This window comes from Cupressus sempervirens, chromosome 8 (genome assembly GCF_028749045.1).
Source record: "Cupressus sempervirens isolate cs-2001-9-10 chromosome 8, ASM2874904v1, whole genome shotgun sequence".
In the NCBI taxonomy this organism is placed as follows: Eukaryota; Viridiplantae; Streptophyta; class Pinopsida; order Cupressales; family Cupressaceae; genus Cupressus; species Cupressus sempervirens.
In genome coordinates, this window is record NC_143125.1 from 82,953,415 (window position 1) to 82,972,576 (window position 19,162).

Below are 19,162 nucleotides of genomic sequence, written 5' to 3' on the forward strand. Positions count from 1 at the left end.
ATCCCTACCAGCCCATACCTCAAAGCCATCCATATTCCATTGCCCCATCTAGCACATATCTACCTTAGGGCACTCCTATATTGGGGGCACCCCAGCCATCACCCATTAATTCAGAATGGGAAGCCGTGAAGATGGCTTTGAAAAACATCCAGGAGCGAAATGATCCAAAAACCTTCAAATTTGAGAATGTGTGTCCTTACCCATTTGACAGAGCCATTACCATGACACCATTTCCCAAACACTTTGCGACACCCAAGTTTGACAAATTCAGAGGAAAAGTAGACCCCGCCACACATATCAAATAATTTTACATGCACTGCCAAGAAGTGGCATACGATGACGTCTTTCTCTTGCGTCTCTTTCCCAAAAGCTTGGCCGGACCAGCTCTTGAATGGTTTTATAGAATCCCCTATGGCACAATTAAAAATTTTGCTAAATTATCTGAAGCATTTGTAGCCCAATATGCCCATCTTGTTGAAACAAAGCTATCAGTAGTTGATCTTGTCCACACTAAGCAAAAAGGTGGAGAAAGCCTTCCTGAATATTTGCAAAGATGGCAAACTCTTACCACTTGCATATCTTGCACCTTGCCAGAGCGCCATTTGGTGAAATTTTTTATTGATAATGCCCATCCCAGCTTGGCTCACCACATGACCATGAACTGTTTGTAGACCTACAAAGATATCAAAGAGAAAGGAATGATCCTTGAGCAAGGACTCATTAAAGATGGTGTGGTCAAGATTTACAAGGAAGCCAACCAAAATCAAACACATTCCAATGACAAGTCTAGGTATTGGAACAAAAATAAGCACATTGCAACAGATGGTGTCATTGACACCAAGCATGTGAATATTTTTGGTCCTTCCTAAAGTCAGCCCAGCCCATCGTATCAACCAAACAATCAACAAGCTATCAACTACCAATAGCAGAATCACCAAAGCTATCAAAACCACAATCCAAGACCCAACTTTCAAGGGTCTAGCAATCAAGCTAATGCCATCAATGTAGCTGCAAGGCAAAAGCCTAGATTCCAACCTGCACCTAGAAATTATACACCCCTTGGTGAGCCTTTGAATGTTATTTTTGAGAAATTAGTCAAGGAAAACCTCATCAAATTTCCTCCTACCCAGCAAATTGACCCAAGCCAATCCAAAGTTGCATGGTACAAAGATAATGAGTACTGCAAATTTCATAGGGTAAAAGGTCACACCACCCTCAGATGTATGAAACTGAAAGATTATGTCCAGGGCCTCATTAATCAGAAAGAAATCACCGTTGGTGCCCAAACCTCTCCCAATGTAGGCTTACAGATCTATCAAAATGTTTTTCCTCCTCACAACAACCAAAATCCTGGAAAAGCACCTATCCAAGCCAACAATAACAACACCAACAACCGCTAGCCAAACCAATAGCATGGGAAGAACAATGACCACACTTCATCCTATATAGAATATGGTAGCCTCATAGGTTGTATATCCGAGAAAGAGTCTTCTATCAATGTTATAAATATCCAAGGACCAAACAATGAGTGTGCAATCACCACTCGAAGAGCGCAATTTAACATCACAAGCCCACTCATTTCACTAGCACCATTAGCTCCATCAAAAAGCCAGTACAATATCTTGGAACGCCTTGGGAACATGCCAGCCCAAATCTCCATTTTAGATCTTCTCCGCACTAGTCCTATGTACAAAAACATCATTGATAGTGCTCTCATAGAATCCCGTGTCCCTTCAGATATCAACGCTATTGATTTTCGTAATCTTGTTGGACACCTATCCTCCTCATGTCCCTATCATTCAAACCCACCAACATACCTGTGGTCGAGCCAAATCACACCCTTCCGCTTCGCATAGCCATCATGGTATCCAATTTTGCCATAAAAAGAGTAATGATAGATAATGGATCAGCCTTGAATATTTGCACCCTAAAATTCATAAAACAAGCTGGGTATACTGAGGCAGATATCATCAGTGAGGTTATCACCATCAAAGCTTATGACAACTTAGAAAGAACCACAGAAGAAACTATTTTGCTGCCAATCAAGGTTGGGCCAGTCATCCAAGTAACACTCTACCATGTTATTGATCTAAACCTACCATTCAACATCCTCCTTGGTCACCCATGGATTCATGCCATGAAAGCCATTCCATCCACTTACCATCAGTGCATCAAATTTCCACATCAGGGCACTGAGGTAACCATCCATGCCGATCTAGAACCCTTTGCTTACTGCAATGCAGTTGAAGCCTCATACACAAACCATTGCCCTGGAATTGATATCAACACATCCATTTCCAGCTCATCCCACACTTGTAATGACCCATAAACCATCCTCTCCTCCACCCTATCTACCGCGAAGATCAATAACAAAGGTTGTGGAGAGTATAGTCTGTCGGATGCATTTGCTGTCAGGGCACTCCCACTTGATCCACACACCCATGGATGACTGACATATCCCAAAGCTAAGGAGATTCCACCTCCTCGATACAAACAGTTTGGCACAACAACCTTTGTATCCTCAAAAATCCCTCTTCATGAGGAGCTCACTCCAGATATCAACAATTGGTTACATAAGGATGCACCTCCAAGAAATCAAGCACGCCTTGGTCACTTCAGCCAAAAGTATCCCCAAGAACATAAGCTCATCACTGACAAATGGAACTATCAAGGTGGTGGTCTAGGACTAGAAGAAAGAGGCATGCAGTGCCCCATTGATGCACACAAGTGGGAATTGAAGTCAGGTCTTGGCTTTGGCATACCCACAACTGGGGGCACCAATACGACGGTCACGCTTTTTTGAACATTCACTGTAACCTTGTCAAAATCGAAGACATTCCTAAGGAAGTTGAAAAGAGAGCCTACGATGATATCCTCAACCAAATCTTCCTCAAAGACTCTGTTCTCCAAGAACTATCCATCCACCTCATTGATCTACCACTCACCCATCCACAACTCATAGATTGGGACCAACCAAGCGTCATATACATTAATGAGTTCACATCAGAGGAAGCGCTTCTGAGATTCATGGGAGCTGAAACACCTCACAAGAAAATAAAGCCAGACTCAACATATATCTATAAGCTAGATCCCAAGGGGTATTTTGGAGAAAATCCCCAACCTAGTTCTAATACACCCAAAACAGGAACTAGGGTAAATCCAGGACTGGCTAAGGCAGCGAAGAGAACCTCTCAGCAAGAAAATCCAGAGTCACAAGAAGAACATGAGGATTTAGCATTGCCTCCTCAACATAATTGACCAGAGGTGTCTTCTATTCTAATTAAGGATACTAGAGAAGTCAACATCGGTTCTTTAGAGATCCCTAGACTTGTTCACATTGTTGCATCCCTATCACAAGACCAAGCTGACCTCCTCTTTGATGTCTTAAGAGAGAACATTGGTCAATTTGCATGGTCATATTAGGACATGCTAGGACTTGATCCAAAGCTTGTAGTTCATCATCTTGCAGTCGATCCAAAGATCAAGCCTGTCAGACAAAAGCTTAGAAAAATGCACCCCAAGGTGGCATTACTGGTCAAAGCTGAATTAGAAAGAATGTTAGCTGCTAAGGATATCTGACCTATCGACTACTCAGAGTGGATCTCCAACATGGTCCCCGTCACTAAACCTTCTGGTGACATCAGAATCTGCACTGATTTCAGAGATCTTAGCAAAGCTTGTCCAAAAGATGATTTTCCCTTGCCCAACATAGATATGATTGTAGATCTTACAACTGGACATGAAATCTTGTCCCTCATGGATGGATTTTTTGGGTACAATCAAATCAAGATTGCAGAAGAGGATCAACATAACACAGCATTCACTACCCCTTGGGGAACCTTTTGTTACAACATGATGCCTTTTGGCCTAAAGAATGTTGGGTCTACCTATCAAAGAGCTATAACAACCATTTTTCATGATCTCATCCATAGCATTTTGGAGGATTATGTGGATGATATCTTGGTTAAATCTCACACCTTCATGGATCATCTTGCTGACCTGGAGAAAGTCTTTGATAGGTTAGCCAAATATCATCTCATGCTAAATCCCAAGAAATGTGTCTTTGGGGTCACATCAGGCAAGCTTCTAGGCTTTATAGTTTCTAAACAAGGTATAGAGATCGACTCCAAGAAGGTCAAGGCTATCTTAGACATGCCTCCTCCCCAGACACTGCAACAGCTTCACTCTCTTCAAGGAAAGCTTCAATCCATTTGGCGCTTCATCTCCCAGCTTGCAGATAAGTGTACACCATTTACAAATTTACTGAAGAAGGATGAAAACTTTAAGTGGGATCCCTTATGTCAATGCAGCTTTGATCATCTCAAACAGTATCTCACCAATCCCCCTATCTTAGTTCCACCAATTCCTAGTCATCCCTTGATCTTGTACATATCAGCAACGCCTACTGCTCTAGGGGCACTTCTAGCACAACTTGATGACTACGACAGAGAAAGAGCCATGTACTACATCAGTAGAACCCTAGTTGGTTATGAACTCAATTACACTCCTATGGAAAAAGCTTTTTTGGCAATTGTTTTCTCAACTCAAAAGCTTTGCCATTACATGCTAAGTCATACCATCCAACTAGTCTCCAAGATTGACCCTCTCAAGTATATGCTCTCCAGAACAACACTTACAGGCTGCTTGGCCAAATGGGTTATGCTCCTTAGCGAATTTGACATCCAGTATGTGGACAGAAAGGCAATCAAAGGGAAAGCTATAACAGATCACCTAGCTGATGCACCTCTAATAGATGCTTATCCATTGATGACAGAATTTCCAGATGAACATGTCTATCTAATTGAGGAACAACCCCCATGGAAACTTTATTTTGATGGCTCATACACATCTCGTGGATCAGGGGCAGGAATATTGTTGGTCACACCTCAATGAGATTACATTCCAAAAGCCTTCAAGCTACAATTCCCTAGCACCAACAATATAGCCAACAATATAGCTGAATATGAGGCTCTCATAGCAAGATTAAAGATAGCTGCAGAATGGAACATTACTGAGTTACAAATCTTTGGCAATTCTCAGCTCATCATCAAGCAAGCCCTAAATGAATATCAAACCAAAGATGAAAAGCTATTACCCTACAAAGAGCTAGTTGATTAGCTAACCCAATATTTTACAAAGCTTCAGTTTACACAAGTGCCTCGAATACAAAACAAAGCAGCAGATGCTATGGCTACTATTAGCTCGCTCTTGTAAATTCCCCAAGCAGCTATGTAGTATGAGTTTTTAGTCAAGTAGCTCCTCACACCTGCCTATGCGAATGATGACTCAAACCGTGTTTTTATCTTGGTTGGCCCCCAATCCCCTTGGTACCATGAGATTTACGCTTACCTTAACGATGGTATCATATCCCCTCACCTCACACGTACCCAACACCAAAACCTCATCCAAAAATCATCCCGCTATGTTATCATAGCCAATACCCTATATCGTCAGGGTTATCATGATACTCTCTATCGATGTTTAGATGAAAATGAGGCCGCGATGGCATTAAAAGAAGTACACTTCGAACTTTGCGGTGCCCACACGAGTGGTATTGTCCTAGCACGACAAATCCTTAGAGCAGGCTACTATTGGCCTACCATTGAAGAAGACTCCTGTGAATTTGTCAAAAAGTGTCTCCCATGTCAGCAGCACGCAAATCTCATGCACACTACAACACAGGATCTACAGCCTATTGCACCACCTTGGCCTTTCGCTTGTTGGGCCTTGATCTAGTTGGAACTATCACACCTCTCTCATCTAATGGACATAAATGGATAATAACAGCTATAGACTATTTCACTAAGTGGGTGGAAGTAGTCCCTCTAGTCTCAGCTACAGGAGTTCAGGTCTCCAAGTTCATCTTGTACCACATTGTTTGCCACTTCGGCATCCCATCCACCGTCTTCACCGACCACGAAGGTAACTTTGAAAATCTCAACATGGAAGAATTATGCACTTCCCTCCACATCCATCACCGCTTTTCTAGCCCATATTTCCCACAAGGTAACGGCCAGGCAGAGGCAACTAACAAAACCCTCCTCAAGATCCTAAAGAAAGTTGTCAATGATTCTGACTGCGATTGGCACCTACAAATAAATCTAGCCCTATGGGCCTATCGAACCTCCTTCTGTACATCCACAGGAACAAATCCATACTCCCTAGTCTATGGTACCAAAGCGATACTACCCATACAGGTCAAACTTCCCTCCTTGCACATATCTTTGTAGGGGCAAATATCAGATGAAGAATACAGAATAGCTCGGCTCACCCAGCTAGATCTCTTAGACGAGAAGCGACAACAAGCCTATGATCATCTCACAGTCTATCAAACTCGTCTCAAAAGGAATTTCAACAAGAAGGTGCTCCCATGACACTTCCAGCCAGGCGACATGGTCCTCAAATAAAATATGAAAGTTCAAGTTGATCAAGAAAAGAAAGGAAAGTTTGAACCTACATGGCTTGGTCCTTATGTTGTCACTGCATCCTTTGGCTCTAGAGCCTATCAGCTATTTACACCAGAAGGAGAACTCTTTGAATGATCCTACTAACATCATTCATCTCAAGAAGTTATATGCTTGAAGATCCTTGGTATACCCAGCTTTTGAAAAATACAAAAAAAATAGTAAAGAGAAATAAGCGTCCAATGGTGAAAACTTGGCAATTCAAGCGCCTTGGATAAGTACCTTGGTGAAAACCTGGTAATTCAGGCACCTTGTGTACTAAGACTAATCCATTATCTATCATTATCCTATCCCTTATCCATCCATTCACCATCCCATAAAACACCTGCTTATTCCTTTGGTGTTCTAACCAAATATCAAAAATCTGATGACGCTTGTAAATACCTCCTATACAAGTCGTAAATCTTGTACCTTAGCTTGTAAATCTTGTAACTCAGCTTGCAAATCTTGTACCCCAGCTTGTAAATCTTGTATCATCCCTTGTATCATAGCTTGTATATCCAAGCCTTGTCCAAAGCTTGTACCATATTCTAACTTGTAAATAATCTTGTATCCTAGTTTGTATCCTATCACATGCACACAAAGAATCCCATTTTTCTTAAGCTTTTCGCCAACCATCTACCTATCCGCCTATCAATTATTATAGACATCCCACCCTTCACGAACATTTCCATCTCACAAAAACCAAAACATGAACAACCTTGTACATTTGTAACATATCTTGGTCCATCAGCTTGTACATCCTCTTTAGCTTAGTACCATTGTATCTATCCAGCTTTCGTGTCAGTTCATCCTTGATCAACATCTTGCACACATCACACAACCCTTAGTTAGCTATTCCAATGCATCCTTTAGCTAGATCTCTTGTCACCAAAGTGTTATCCTTCTTAGTTCAGCTTACTAGATGCATCACTAATCCAGATCCATCAGCTTAGGTGCTCTTCGATAGATCCTTGTAGGATATAGCTTTCCTCATGTCTGATCTTGGTCTGTTAGTACCTCGTCCTACCCATCTCGTTGGCAAATGGTTCTCTTTTGGATTTTCGCTTTCTTTTGATTTGGAATCTTCCCTTTTGGGTCTTGAAGTATCTTTTCCAAATAATCTTTTGTTCCCTCCTCAAGGTTGCCATGATCTTCCATATCATGGTATACTGCGAATGGGGCAATATGAGCATAAGGTCTTGATCGGGTCTTTTGTTTGTTTTTCTTTTCTGCTTGTGGGTTACCCAGTGTGAGTTCCACTCTAATTATTTCAAGATTCCTGTGTGATGTTGGGGCAATCCTTGCGTGTTTGTTTTGAGTCAGTACGTCAGTCCTCTGGATGGTTGGTGAAAAGGACTTGATGTTCTTGGTAACCTTGGCAATTAACCAACAGTCTTATAGAAAATCTAGTGCTCAACTACATGGTGGTACTTCTCTTTGAAGTATCCCCCTACTCAAAAAGCTTCAATGGATTCCCTTCATCTCCATTATCCCCCATCCATATCCAGCATTTGTCTCTCCTACCCAAGCTTATGCATATGTATCTCTTTGAATCAATCATCACTCTTAACTTTAGGGATCCACAATCCTAGTCTTAGGGATCCACCAATCAAATCAATCCACTAAGCCTCATCTTTCGAGATCCACAATCCTAGTCCTAGGGATCTCCAAAACCCATCTTCCACCAATCTGACTCTTTGAAATCCTATTGCATTAGCTTTATCATCCCATCATCCATCTCCCTATCCTGGATTCCTTTTCATAGCACTCCGCTCCTTCATCCTCTGCAATCCCTGAAGTCTTAAGCTTACTTCCTCTTGTGCCTCTAACCTCCCTTTATCATTCTCTCGTAGTGAGAGTTTGAGCTAATTCAGCCCCTTCTCTTTGCCAATCTGAGTCTCCCTGCTCATTCCCAATTCTTTATTTTTTCAAGAAGCCGTCAAGCCTCACTTTCTCTTCTCGCCACCTTCTTGAGGGGGCATCTCACAATCCATTCTCTCCTCTTCTGCTCTAGCCTTGGACATCTTATTTTCTTATCTTTGATGCCATGCCACTTGCGGCATCACATCAAAGAGGGGCAAAATATAGACACCTAAAATCCCTTAGAAAATAAAGTATTTTTATTTTCTTAAAAAAAATCCCTGATGACATCATCATTTATTAATTAATTTATTTATTTTTATGCCATTAAATCCCTTTGTCTTAATTAAAAATATTTAATTAAGGAATCCCTCCCAAAAATGTTTAAATCTTATTTCCTTATTTATTAATTATTTAATTAATAAATTGACCAAAAATTCCAAAATAAATAATTTATTTATTTTTTGCCCAAAATTTGGCCAATTTCCTTAAGACCACTAGCCTCTTCCACCATCTTCTAATCCTTCTTTAATTTTGATTAAAGGCTAATCCCATCATTTTCTACCCCTAATTCCAACTCAAAATATTTAACTAAGGTTAAATATTAATTCTCATATTTATTAAAAATGTTTTAATAAATATTTCCTCAAACCAAACCTATGAGATAAATAAACTTTATTTATCCTAACCCTAAGCCTATCCCTAAACCCCCTTCTTAGCCTAATCCACCCCATCCACCCATACTAACCAAGCTTAGCTACTAACTCACCCACCCTCATTGAATGCCATCCACTTGCATATCTCTAACAAGCTTAGTCTAATCCTAAATCACCTCTAATCCCCCCCCCTAACCTTGTCACATTCCCTATGCAAGCTTAAGACTTTCCTAAGCCAAACAAAGTCAACAATCTCAACTCTCTCCAAAATATCCCAACCACCAAGCCTTCAATGCTCTTACAAAGCCATAAAAGACTCTTACAAGCCCATTCATTGCTCTTACAAGCCATTATGAAGGGTCTTTATGAAGATATTATCTCTTGAGCCTCCTTTGTTGACTCATCCTTGCCCTTTCCTCCATCCACTCACCCTATGACATGTGTCACTCCTTGATTGGCTGTAAGGAAGCACAATCCATGTGCTCTCCTCTCATGCAATCTGAGCCCTCCATGAGCTTTTCTCCATCCTTGCATCTTAGCCCTCCATCCCTCAAGCCTCTTTCCTATAAATTGAATCCCCTCCCAAGCCATTTCATCACAATCTTTGAGTTAAAGTTATAATGCTAGTTTGAGAAGCCAAAGCCCTTAACCATACCCTTATGATGCCAAATTGAGAGCTCACAAAGCTACCAATTTGCCATTTTCCATCTCCATTGAAGCATAGTTTGAGGACCTTGAGCATACATCCTAAATCCATATCCAAATAGACTCATCCCCAAAACAAGAAAGACTTCATTGAGAGAACCTCTTAATGGTTCACATTCTCAATTGAGGGTGTGTCTTAGTCTCTCTTATATGTTGTAGTAGTTTAATGTGTAAATGCTTTTGTTTTCATTAAAATTAGTGTTTTTAGCATATTATATTAGTGTATACAATTACCTTGAATGACATTTCTCAAAATGGTTGAGGTTCCTCACTCCTTGTTACTCTCTATGGAGTTGGCTTCTGATATTTCTTCTATTCCAAGATAAGCCTATTTCTTATCTTTGTGAAAGTTTCGAACCTTGACATAATGGGGCTTTCATCTGATGTGATTAACCTTTCTATGTAGGGTTGAGCCTCCTCATCCTTTACTTTGTATCTAAGTGGTGTCAACCATATTGTTCTTGGTTGAGTTGAGTACACAATACACCTATCCACGCTCGCTAGAAAATAAAAAATGTCTTTGTTGTTTTCCACTAGATTTGTGGGTATCCACTCTTTCTAGTTCATCTCCCTTTGTAGTCTTTTAAAGAATTCCCATAACATGACAATCCATTTTCCTTCTAGTTTTTTGTATAGTTCTCCCATTTGAGTCATGAATGGTTGGTATTCACTCCACTTGATGTTTGGAGATCCAAGGAATTTTCCCCTTAAGTAGAAAAAAATATAAACAACTATGGATCCATACTGTAGGATTTGATTTTGATGATCATTCATTATCTTTCCCATGATCTCCATTATCTTTTTTGTGTACATATCCACATAGATCAACCTTTGACTTGTAGTGGATGATCTAAACCGCTTTATATGCTATGTTGTTGGGAACATAGTTTTCTCTATTGGTGTGGTACAATTTTTACCCCAACCCCATGGAAACAAACATCAACTTAAGGTTTGGAATTTCATTCACTGTGTAGTTCTTTCCATCCTATTTCATCTTTCCTCTAATAAACAAAGTTACTTGCTTCACTGAGATGACATTCCTTGATAGATCAATGCCAAATGCATTAAGCCCAATTACCCTTTCAATTAGGGATTTTGTGATCATGTATGGTTTTCCAACCATATGTATTGTTCATGAATTCTACATAAAAAAATCTTACCCATTGCTCGAGGAATAAATTAGGTATCTCCACCACTCCTCTTAGCGTTAAATCCACTAGATCTTTGTGTTCCTCTCTTAGGGTTCCTTCTAAGAAAAATGTGTCACAATAACTCTCTTATCAACTTGTCTCCAATATCTCGGATCTTCACTTCTAGATATGCACTTACATCTTCTATGAGCAAGACATCATCGTGTAGTAATGATAGTGTAGTTTCATTTTCAACATCCTTCTCCTTTTCTATAATTGTCTAGTACTTAGGGTGATTGCTTTTCTTGTTGTCAATCAAATTTACCTTGTTGATTTCTTTAGCCATTATTTTTACTTGGTTCAAGGTTATTCTCTGAGTAGAACTATGAGAGATTCTTCTTACAAGTGATACATTTGAAACTTTACTTTTGAGCTCTTAGGGTTTTGCAATATGAAAGCACAAGTTATTTCAATAATGAAAAGTATCAAGTGACTTTCGATCCTTTTATTTATGTCACATAATTATAATTTTATGGTTACAATTGTTGACAAAAGGTTTTATCTGCCATAGGAAATATTTAATTAATGCTTTAGATCAATTTGCAATGATTACTTTTCAGAATCTTGATCTTCCATCAACAAGTTACTCTTTCTTTTAGCATCAACATCTTTTCTCTATGACTACAAGTTTAGACCTGATGACGATTGTTTCCTTTATCATCTAACCCCTCTAAGATTTTGTAAGATTAGTTAGTCTTGTGAGATCTCAGCACTTACTGATGAGTTTTCATCCTCATTTGGATTTTCTTTAGCCACTTCACTATTCTTTTCCCATTTGGTGAAAAAATCTTTCTCCAACTGTTCCACAGTCTTTTTTTTCTCTTTTCTAACCAAGGGTTTACTGCCTTGTCTTCTACTGCATCTATAGTCCCTCACAAGATGAACTATCTTGTGGCACATATAATAAGCATTCCAATAAATTTCTATGGTCCAACGTAAATCCTTGGGTTCACCCTCAGCTTGCATTGAGTTGTATGATGACCTTCATTTCCATAGGTCATGCAGACCAGTGTCGAAAACCTATCCCTTCCAACAAGACTCATTTCCTTGGAAGACCTTTGATTTCTTTAGCTATTATTCTTTAGTCTTATGCTCTATGTCCATACTTTTTTTAATAGTAGCAACACCCATGTCTATTCTTTTCTCGTTGAAATGAGAAATACATAGCTATGTAGTATGGTCATAGAGATGATAGTTGTTACAGTACCCTTCATAGGTACACTATTGAATAGGTGTAAAATGATTAAACCAATACACACCACATGTGTGCCCTTTCTTACCATAAAAAAAACATGCAGGTTTAGTATTACCCTTACCTTTTGGAGATATAATTCTAGATATGTCAAATTGTTTAGGTTTTTAGCTCCAGAGGTCTCTCCCTCTTTAGTCTTGTTATCGCCTTGGTAAGCAAGACCAATTGTCCTCTTTCTTCTTCTTTGATCCTATAGTTGCTCATGAATCTTCTTAGAGATCTCATTGAATCTCCTCATTTTTTCATTTCGTTCATTTATGCTTCTTAGTTCTTCAGTGAGCTTGAGCACTTTCTCTTTTAGTTCCATGAACTACTCCATAATGGGATAGTTTCTCTCCTCAATTTTTAGCTCACTCATTCTCCTTGCTACTATTATGGCTTCATCTCTTGTTAGGATGGAAAAATCTCATTCAACCTCAACTTTAGCAACCTCTCTGGTGAGATCTTTCTTCTCCTTGCTTAGCTGAGAAGTAGTTTACTTCAGTTGTTCTATCCCAACCATCAAGTCAGAGATGGCTTCATCTGACTCCTCAGATCCGCTATACTAATGTTCAATAAAATCTTGGATTTCATTGAGATTTTGCATCAAATTCTTCCTCTTAGCTAGGGAATTTCTTAGCTTTTACTTCAAGTCTTCAATGGTATCCAAGGATTCCTATAGTTGTCTTCTTAGAGACTTCATTAGATCTTTGATCAAGTTTTTAGACTTGATACAATAGAGATCTCTGCTTTGATACCAATTTTTGGTCCCAACTGGTACTGAGAGGGGGAGTAAATAAATACCATCCAAAAAACTAGTTGTTTCTATAATCCTTTCAACTAATCTTAATGTAACCCACTTTACAACTACGACAAAGATAAATGCACGAGGATAAAAGCAAGTAAGCTCACACACAAAAACATTCATCAAGATAACACATATATTTTTTGTACATAGAAACCCTTGGTTAGAGGGAAAAAACCATAATGGGGATAATATATCCACTAGTTCTTGTAATGCATGTAAATGGGTTCCCTATTAAGAGCTACAAGTGCTTTTTCTAGAAGTGCATCATATTCGGAATGCATGCACCCTATCAACATTATGAAAGCTTGGGAAAGATAAATTGTTAAAGGATATAAGAATATTCTTCTAAGAGAAACCTTTTTAGAGGATTTTACAATAAGATTTCCCTATTCGAAGCTTACAAATAGATGCCATGGTAAGAAAACCTACTAGGTGTTTTGACCTCAAATATGACATTGACTTGTGTAGATCTCTACTTCATATCCTTGAAGATGCACTAATCTTCCTACTTTCTTGGTGAGTGCTCTATTCTCACTTCTCTCTTGGCTATCTACAACAACCTATCATCATTACTTCTTCATCTGCATCTTCTACTTTTGCTAGTTTACTTCTTTCTAAGTTATTAATTTTCAATTCTATCCTCTTTTCACAATACTAACAACCTTTAACAAATTACAATTGTGATTGATTTAGTTATATATATCCTTTCTTTGATGCCATTGCATAGTTACCCATGAAAAAATTATCCCGCTCATTCTTGAATTCAAATTTGAATACCATGCCTTCTTTGTTCATAGGAGACTTGTGATCTATACACCTAGGGTCTAGACTGGTAGCTCTATCAGTCCTTCCATGAACCAATGGTATCCTTTCATCATTGGCTTCTTTTGTCATTTCACTCTTACCTTATGTCAGATCATTGATGATTTGTGTTGATGACTCAAATCAATTGTTATCCATTTCTGGCTATCTATGAAAATGTGAGTGTACCTTAGTGTATATCAATGTATCTTGTGACTAGTAACTCTCGACTTCCTTCTTCTTCTTCTTCTTCATTTTGTTGCCTTTTGAATTAACAACATTTTAATAACCCAGTGATAGGAACAAATACATCTAGGGGCATCTAATTTTGATGTTCAACATACCAATTAAGACATTGGGCCCAACTTTAAGGCTATACTTCTTCTTCAGGCTCTACAAGACCTAGGTGGGTAAACCTCACATTCTTTTATATGGTACCAGTTTCAAAAGAATACAATCTAAATCTTATAAAGAAGATAAAACCCTTATTGCTCCTACACTTATGCAATGACAAACACAAGCAGTAGAAAATTGCAAAACCTATGAAATCCACAAGCTGAGTGAGGGTATCCTTTCAACTCTAAAAAAAGGGAAATGGATAATTGATTTAAAGTTTGATTTCAAAAAAATCAACAATAAGAACATGTTGATCCTATAGTTGATTAGTGCCTTATCTATTGGGTAATTCCAAAAATCACAAACATACATCCATTATACCAGTGACATATTCCATACATCAAGATATTAGATCTATCTTATCACTTTGTGAATCAGACATTACTGTTCATAGAAACCCTCATACTTATGAAATATATTTCTCATGTAACCAACAACCCTGCCAAATATATCAAACATTTGCTTGGCTCTTTTTTCCAACAGTAAAACATATTGAGACATACAACTTTAAGGAGTTGTAAACAGGTTTAAGTTCTTTGTTCCTAAACCACCAAACATTGCAAACAAAAGAGATAAGAGACAAGAATCAGAATGAAAATAAGAAGTTTATTGCTCCTTGCATTCATTACTTTTAAAAAATACATTCAAGATGCATGTAGATAACCCATAGAACTACTGAATAGATCAAAACTATCCATTTTAGCTTTATTAATATTGTTCATACAAGAGAGAATGTTGAAGAATGGTGGAATCACAACTCTATAAAACCTTCCAATAAACTGGAACCAACGTTGCGGTATCATAGCAATGGAAAAATTATCCAAGAACAAGAACCAACCTAGAGAAAGAAAGAAAGAAGAAAGATATAGGACATGAAAGAAATCTCAGACCTAATATGGAAATGACACATGTCCACTTTAATCTCCATCACCTACTACTAAAAAGTCTCTCTCTTCTCTCTATAACTAAAATTTGAATGAAATCTCATCATTGAGCTTCAACAAACTCAAAATATCTCCTCCAACTGATGAGAAACCCTTACTTTGATAAAAATATCACATATACATCAAAATGTTGATAAATCCTTCACTAAACTAATTTTGAGGTGAAAATATATCACCAACTACATCTCCACTAATTTTGGTGAACACCAAATTCATCATTTCACCAAAAACCAAGAATGAACTGCCATACTAGAATGTAGTTGAAAAATAAACACTTTGGAAAAAACCATGAATATCTCACATATAATGCTTCCTATGCAAAAATAAATTACAAATATGGAAAGTTTTTTCTAAGAGCTTTCCATTGGTATATGATAGTCATATATTTACTTATTAGAACTGCCTAGGAGATTCATTTAAAAACCAAGTTCCTAAATGCATGACAAGACTACATGTTTGTAAAAATTTAACCTTTTTCCTAAGGTTAAAACTTTATTATATAATCTCAAAATATTTAAATAATGTTTGTATGTATTTCTAAAGGAAAATAATCAAAAATTAAATTTTATGCACTTTGAATTTTCCCTCTAGTCATGCATCTGGGTCAAACCTGTTTGACTGAGCTTTGACATGTGTCACCATAGGATTGGCTCATCTCTACTTTGTCCTTTCCACTTGGGCACCATGTGGCACCCTCTGATTGGTCCACTAATTTTCCACTTATTACTTGACACGTCACCACATGGAAACCTTTGATTTGATCTCCTTTGTACGATCAGATTGCCATGTCATCACCTTGCTAGGTATCTTGCCACATCACTACCACATGGCGTCACTTAATTTTTTAGAATTTCCATATATCAACATGCCACTTTCCCTCTTTAGTTAACTTCCTTTCATCTTGATATTGCAGGAAAGTGACAACTATTGATTTTGCCATGTGTCATGATCTTGTGTGTTACTCCTGTACATTGCCACATCATCCCTGATGACAAATGGCACCTCGTCATTGTCTCGCTTTGGTTAACAATCATGCATCTTCATATTGTGAGAAAGAGACAGTCATCGATTCTACCACGTGTCATAATCCTGTGCCCCTAATCTTGGAACCCACCACATCATCTCTTCTTGAAATTTGTGCCACATGTCATTCTACTACTTGTCCACCTGGGTACCACATGGCATGTTCTGGTTAGTCACTTTGGCTACCATGTCACCTTCTCGATTTGCATGTTAGTTTAAAATTACCTTAGCCTTCCCTCCAGCTTGATCAGGTGGGCCTTCATCTATGAGCTTGTGGCTTCCAAAAGCCTTGTGTCTTAAAGACACTTACTAGTAGAGTGTTTCGACATTTAAATAACTAGATGTTTCTTCAGCCCATTAGTGTGGGACTAAAAATCTAGAATGGAGTCTTCTTTTGTGGTGGCCAAATCGAGCTCAACTCTCTACCTTCTTCTACTCATCATCCTCCAATGCCTCTTTACGTGATTCTTGATGATTAAGGCACATTGTTAAGATCTCTCATTATAATAAGTGGGTCCTCAACTTCTCTGAGTGCCATGAGGATGAACTAAGAACCTGAAACATAGTAAGGAAAAAATCAAGTGAATCGACGATGGAAGCAACTTGGGCTAGGGAGCATGAAATATTTCTCTTAAAAACCTTATCTTGTAGGTGTCGAGCTCCCTTAAACATCCCTAGTGAATTTGTTAAGCAATCAAAACCTGCAACCATCATGTGCTCTTCGTAAATGGACTGGCACTTTAAATATGATGACAACTTCACCTTTTATGTGCACCTTGAATAAAGAATTCTAACCACAATAGGGAGGATATCTTTAACTTGTTGTTCACAACTTATATTGATTCATGTAGGTTGTATCTTCATCCACATCCACCAATTCATCTGCATTGACTAAAATGTTAACATTTATAAAACTAAGAATCAGTCTTCAACAACATTTTTGTCCACTCTACACACCGCCAAATTGGAGGGATTGTTTGTTCGTCTCATGTTTTCATGCATGACTTGGAAGAAAATTTTTAATTTTTAAAGCTCAAAAAATTAGCGTGCAACACAATAATGAAATGTTGTCTCCCTTGCATTGTGCGAAGAAAGTCTACAGGAGAGCACAACAAGGAGGTCCCTTTCTCTTGGTTTGACTACCCTACATCAGTAATGGATGGTATCTTTCTGAATCAATAAAAACATAAATGGATGGTATCTTTCTGAATCACTCTTGGCAACAAATCTACCAACTCACCCAGTTCTTTCTTTAGCTATTCTAGTTTGTTTAGCATTAACAACATCCATGATAACACCCCCTCTAAGCATTTGAGCCAGGCCAACCTTGTAGGCATATGAAAATTTCTTTGAGTTAGTATCAGAAATTGTACCATTGTTTTAAACAATGACAACTCCATCATTTTCCATTATCTAGACATTAGACATTTTATTTTATCAGTCAGGCTTTGGATTATTATTAATTATAAAAAGATCCCCTTTGCTTTTGAGACCAAAGTAGCTTTTCTCGCATTATCATCCAATTTTTTTTTTTAATTTGTTCTTGAATGATGATAAGGGCATAATGAGATATTTGTAATTTGATAAAATACAATACCTCACCCTTCTAGAGTGTATACCCATTGTTGACATCCTTTTCAAATTTTCTTGCCCCTTGCAACATTTGTTGACTCCCTCAACTTGACACAATTAGGCGGGCCTGAAAGTGGGGTTGGCTAATTTTTTTTTGAATTGAAACACCTGACCCTTCAAATCTATTGATTGAACTCCTTGAAACACCTAGACTCAAATTTTGGCCAAAATTGACCATCAACTAATCATTTAAAACTCATTTTAACATTTTCTACAAACTGTGACTTTTCTAACAAGAAGGTCTATGAGCCAACTTTAAAAACTGACTAAATCAAATAACTGGGCCCTAAAAACTGACATGTTGATTCTCTGATCCACATTCTTGTACCCTATCATATTTTTCCTCATGAAGACATCTGGGTTAGAAGACATTGATCGTCAAATTTGATCACTCAAAACTGCCTACAAACGAACATGTAAGAAGACAATAAATTGCATTCAGTTTTGGCTTTGAAAACAAATCAATTGATAGTTGGGGGCAAAAAAAGTGGGGCATTAGTTCACTGTTATGAGGACAGTATAAATCTATGATTTGGTATCATGACAAATAATTGGTCAAATTTGGCGAGCATTCAAAGTGGAGTACTTGGATTTGCAGAAATGGGAACACTAGTAATACAATTATTTTCACAAATGAAATGGACCTAGGAAAGTGTGCAGATGGATTTGTCAAGACTTGAAAATTGGCATTTTTAGAGTAGAAAACAATGATACAATCCATTTGGTCTTATCTATCATGGATTTAGAGTTATGACATCCTAAACAGGGCTAATGATCAATCTACACTTTTAGACACCAGTAAAACTTTATGAATTGCATCTAGAATTGCATTTGAAAACTAGTCAAATGGATTAGTCATATGATAAAATATGGAACATAGCAAGTATCTAACCCCTAGAATGTAATGCAAAAGGAATTTTTTCATTAGAGTCAATTGGGTCAAAGTTATAACTGGTCAATCGAGGCATCTTAGGATTCTGAGAAATATGCATCAACATGACAACAGTAAACAACCAAATTTGAGGGATTCAAAAGCTAGTCAAAAGATATTGAAATGAATTCCAATATGAAACATAGATTCTCTGATATGCATACTCAATATTGCCAAAGTGGTGCAAAATATTCAAATAAAAACTAGGCCTCTTATCACTGTTTGACATTTAGGCAAAAATGCATATTTAAGCAATGCTAAAAAAAAAATTCACGAAATGACTCAGAATGGAAATTTATCATCATGGGAAGAATGAATATACTGAATGAAAACTGTTAGAAACATAAAACACTTTATAGGCCTCAAAATGACAGTCACGTACACATGCATTAAAAGCGCTTATAGGGGCTCAATTAGACTCAAATTTCAGAATGGTACTCAAAATTAGGGCTTCAATTTTGAGTCCCAACAGTGGCTCTATCTAGGGATGCATGTTCCTTGTAGGCATGGCAAGGATTGAGATCTCTGGATGAAACACA